General features: G+C 40.9%; 1 non-coding gene across 1 annotated transcript; it reads left to right on the top strand.

Annotated features, from left to right (window-relative positions):
* The first annotated feature begins 2944 nt into the window (after positions 1-2944).
* Trnar-ucu (transfer RNA arginine (anticodon UCU)) lies at positions 2945-3017 on the top strand. The gene has a single exon. It is a non-coding gene; the product is annotated as a tRNA-Arg (tRNA).
* Positions 3018-5326: the final 2309 nt, after the last annotated feature.

Here is a 5326-nt window from a genome sequence, read left to right as displayed (position 1 = left end):
CCCTGCGGTTGCTATTTGGCCACCGGTTCTCCTATATGACCGGTCACACCGCTGCACGATATGTTAAGTCGCGCCCTTACAGGGCTGGACTATTGATTAGAAAAATCAATAAAAATCTAATTTCTTTGTGATTCTACTGTGGCTCTACCGTAGGTTCTAGCCAGCACCTTGACGCAATCTAGCGGCTACTGAAAGCACTGTTTGATGCTTTTAGTGTGTGTTTGTATGTGATATACTTACAAGCGATAGCAACGATGAAAGGAAAGTTTGATGAAGAATCTAATGTAACTTCCTTTCCACCTGAAAACGGTGAGGCGGGGACTTTTTTTTTGCTAACCGGCGAACGAAGAAAGGCACGCTCGAGAGTGCTAAAAGCCGGAAAGATATTCACACTCACTGATGGTGACGCCCGGCGCGCTGTAGTAAGTAATCAGTAGAGGAAAAAATTAAGAAAAAGTTCGACCAGAGCGGTTCCGGATGTACCAACACCTCGCAGGGTAGATTTTCATCGATATAGTGATGATAAGTTTTTTTTCATCTAAAGAATTCATAAATTTGGTGCGAATTATTTACAGAACCATCAGTTCACCATTAATGGAGGTATTCAATACTTTGATAATAAAAAACCTGTTAGTAAATTAGTTCGTTATGTTATTTAATTAGTTGTTTAGAAACAACTACGTTATGCAAACAAAACTGACATTCTTTAGTGACTGTTGCATACTTTGATCTTCTGTATTATTTATATCTGAGATTATTTCTCAGTTTATATATTTATAGAGTCAAAAGAGCTGTTTCATTACTTAATTACTAAATTCAACCCCAATTCAGCAGACGACAGGGCGCAATGAAGTAAAGCAATACAACTAAAAAGAAGTTTCTCTGACCTAGATACTGAAAACTGAACAGAAAGTTAATGTGAAAAACCATTCGATTGCTTAAATATCAGGAACTTCTATGTTGCTCTCTAATGAAGGCCCCGCTAGAGGTACGTGCAACGTTCTCAACATATTGCAATGAACTTTTTCGTGACATGATGGATTCTCGTCTACAGCGGCATATCGATTTTCCGAGCTACTTTTGTTGGTTCGATATCGTGCCAGTGTCAGACTAGAAATGGCATACCAACCGGGAAATGCAAAGCGAAAAGGAAGGACTGCGGGCGAGTTCAGTGCTTCAAAACCGAACAAAATATATGTTCTGCATTGTGGATATACATCCTGGCAACATGTCATGAGTGTTGTCGAGGTAAAAGAAGTTGCCTTTTTATCTCAAGGGGGCGAAAGCCCTCTTTGCCGCTCGACTGAAACCATTTGCGTGTTTAGCTACTGTACTGTCAGCTCAGTAGCTGGCGCGCTTTGTTACTTCTGTTGTTGCGAGCTGATTGTTGCATATGTGAAAGGAGGAAAAAAGTTTATTCGTTTAAAAATAAGTATTTGTTCCTGGATTTCTTATAACATGAGGCTTAAATTGCGATTTGCTGAACGTGCATTACTTCTCTAGTTGACGGGTCGCCCTCGACCCATTTCCAGTTCTAGCTTCCTGTCGAGCAAACGAAAGTCGTCGATGTCAACGTCAACGTCAACGGTTGCGAAATGTAAAACGAAAGATGAAAGAAGCAAGTTTTTATTAATTTCATTCCTTTCTTTGTTATTCTATATTAGAAATGGTGATTAAACTTTTTTTCTTCTTTGAATAAAAAGTTTGAAGGTTATTAACTTTTTGTAGTTTGACAGACAATACATCAATTTATAATTAGCTGTATTTGAATTTGCAGATCGTAGGAAGCCTGTGTATACAAAACAAATATTTATTTTCATTCTATACACGCGTTTCAACCAGTGAAACTGTTAATTGACGACCAACGTTCAAGGTACATACGTAAAACTATTAGGTTAAACTTCCTTTCGATATCACCAATGTTTCATTTAATCGAAAAAGCCACTAAATACTCTGCTCTTCAAGTGCAACGGGTAGGAGCACGTGTAGCCACATCTTCTCATACTCTGCGGTGAATAATCATTTATGTCGCAGCAAATGACTTTGAATTAATGGTAGAACACAGTGCCCATAGTGCTATGCTACCGGTTGTCAAGCCATCAACCAAAAGCCACAACCGCAAATGAAGAGCCGGAAATGGATGCAGATAAGCTTTCAGTGTCGAGATATGAACCGTTCATGGACGCACAGCAATGAACCATGCCACGGACGGTTGCAATAAAACAGTTTCTTTAATTTTATTCATACTAAAAACTGCGGAACATGTCAGGAGTGCAGAGTCAGTTAGAATACACTAAGAGATTTGAGGTTGGATAAATAACAGTGGAAAAACTTGGTACCGTCGCAGGTACTGAGATACCTGTGCGCCAGGATAACCAGCGGCTGTATTTAAGGTCAAAGTTCGCGATGTGGTCGTTTCTGCAGTGAAACTGACAGACACTAGACACACACACGGGGGAATGAGGAAAACAAAAGCTATCCGACCGGAGTCTCCAATAGTTTTACACGTGCTATACTAGGGAGCACTATTAAATTATATTGTATACTGCCAACCAACACAACCCAAGGCCAGTCGTCGAATAACATGGAATAAGACGTTCTATGTAAATTGCGTTTATCAAGGAAAAACAAGATGATAAATCATGAATGCAGTGAATGGGAGTGATTTTTTGCAGCTTAATCAGCGATAAATATTCAATGCTACTATGGGTTACCTCCCACCAGAACAATGATGACTGAGCTTTTGTTTCGCTTTTTATCGTTGCTAGTCTCTAAAACAGTCTAATTCACTAGCACTCATTGCTGGTTCTTAGGAGAAAGTGTTTTTTTTTTCTCAACCCTTTAGAAAAGTAAAAATGAATTGCATAATATGGGTTTCCCGCATATCGGGAAAGAAAACCTAATATCTAGCCCGATTCGCAAACGGTGAAACATTGGCACACCAGTCCCTCTGGCGCAGCGGATAGCGCGTTGGACTTCTAATCCAAAGGTCGTGGGTTCGATCCCCACGAGGGATGAACTGATATTTTCTTGCATTGAACTATTAAAAAATTGTGTGATTTTTCAAGCACTGCTCTTCCATGAAATTTACCTATATGATTTGAAAAAGAAAACAGTTCCTTGCTACCGTAATTGTCAATATCATAAATGAAAGGCAACTATACATAATTTATTTTGTTCCTGGAATATTTTTGCAATAATCTACTGCTGGTATGCTGTGACCAGTTTCAATCAGCGGTATTTATTTTGAAATTTTATAACAAAATTTTTGGTATGAAAAATAATTTTTCAAACAAACGACGTATTTCGTATCATTCAAGCAGCTCGATGTCATTGTTTTTTTTTGTTGCATCATCATCACCTTTGTCATTATCATCATCATCATCATCATCATTATTATCATCATCATCCATCGTAATCATCATCATCATCATTCATCATGATTATCATCATCCATCGTGATCATCATCATCTATCATGATCATCATCATCCATCGTGATCATTATCATTTATCATGATCATCATTATTCATCATGATCATCATGGCCGAAGACGGAAGCAAGCGAATTCCGCGCAATAGATTCCATTGCGGGCACATCTACTACAGTGGCGCCAATAAAGTATAGTATGGAGTCGTATTCTTATTACATGGAATACAAATGAAGCGTATCACTGGGTGGAGGCTAGAGATGGTCGGGTATGAAAATTTGAATACCCGAACCCGACCCGTACCCGATTAAGAAAAAAATTTAAAACCCGTACCCGACCCGAACCCGCAAGTTATTATTTTTGATACCCGAACCCGACCGAAACCCGTCGGGTACGGGACGGGCCCGGATACCCGACCATCTTTAGTGTTAAATGTGGTCAATAGAGATACCCGACCCGACCTGTACCCGATTTCAAAAACAAATTAAGAACCCATACCCGACCCGATCCCGCAAATTTTTGTTTTCATATACGAACCCGACCCGAACCCGGCGGTTACGGGTACGGGTGCGGGTTTCGGGCAAATTTTCCGATACCCTACCATCTCTAGTAGAGGCCCATTATTGACCGTCTATGCGTGTTGAGGATTACGAGCAAATTCTTTAACTACAGCCTGATCAATGTGTACGCACCGATGAACGAAAAGCCCGATGACGTGAAGGAGGAGTTTTATAATCTTCTCGAAAGAACATATGGGGAGTGTCCAGGACAGGACACATGACATAAAAATAGCCATCGAAGTTACAAATTCACAGGTCGAATACGAAGAGTTCTTTTGCCCCATTATGGGTAGGGAAAGCCTCCAATGACTTGAGGTTAATCAAGTTCGCTGCAGTCAAAGTGATGGCTATCTACCTATTTTACAGGACGGAACAGTCAAAAGCGTACCTGGAAACACCTCAATGTAGAGGCCTGCTCTCAGATTGATCATCGTACTGGTCGATGGCCGGCACTTTTCTGATGTCGCAGATGTACGGGTTCGGAAGGTTCGCGCCCGGTTGTCCAGCGTATTCAAATAGAGACTAACGAAGAAGATACACCTAAACATTCAGCGGAAGGATTTGTTGCAGAGTACTCTCAGAAAACTGATAAGTGGATCGGTGAATAACTTAGAGAGAACCTGAACGAATAGTGGAAGTTATCCACGATGAGATCAGTACTACAGCGCGAAAAGAGACTTCACCGTCGTAAGAAACGCCGGCACTGGGATCACGTTCTTGCGGAAGCGGAGAATTGCTACGAGAGGCACAATACGAGAAGCTTTTTAATACGATCAATGGAATCAGGTACTGGACCGTGCCAACTCCTATTATGTGCAACGACAAGGAGAGGAAGCTGATTACCGACAGATCGGAGATGGTCAGGTGTTGGAAGCAACATTTCGATGTACTGTTGAATAGTTTATGAAAGGAAGCTGTCAACAGAAACAGGGTAACGATTGAGGATGATGGACAACCAGTGAAGCCAGCAACTTTGGAAAAGGTTAAAAAGGCATCTAGGGAGCTGAAAAGCGGTTGGAAAGGACGGCATCCCGGCTGAACTTCTGAAAGTCGGGAGTGAACGCTGTATTATGCCATTCGTCAGGTTATACTAAGGGTATGGACTGAGAAGAAACTATTTAAAGTCTGGTTGGAAGGTGTCACATGCCCTATTTACAAAAAGGGCCATCGACTTGAATACATCGATTATCAAATTATCTCTCCAATTCTGCATACAAAATTCTCTCTCGCAGCAATTCTTCTGTGGTTGACGCGTCACAGAAAATTTAGATTTTCTGGTTTTGGACGACCTCTGGGCAGCGACAAGACCTTGGCTTTACATAAACGATTGTCTCGC

Source organism: Sabethes cyaneus, chromosome 2, assembly GCF_943734655.1.
Source record: "Sabethes cyaneus chromosome 2, idSabCyanKW18_F2, whole genome shotgun sequence".
NCBI classification, from domain to species: domain Eukaryota; kingdom Metazoa; phylum Arthropoda; class Insecta; order Diptera; family Culicidae; genus Sabethes; species Sabethes cyaneus.
The sequence above is the reverse complement of the archived record's forward strand: the minus strand, read 5'-3'. Positions and strand labels throughout refer to the sequence as shown.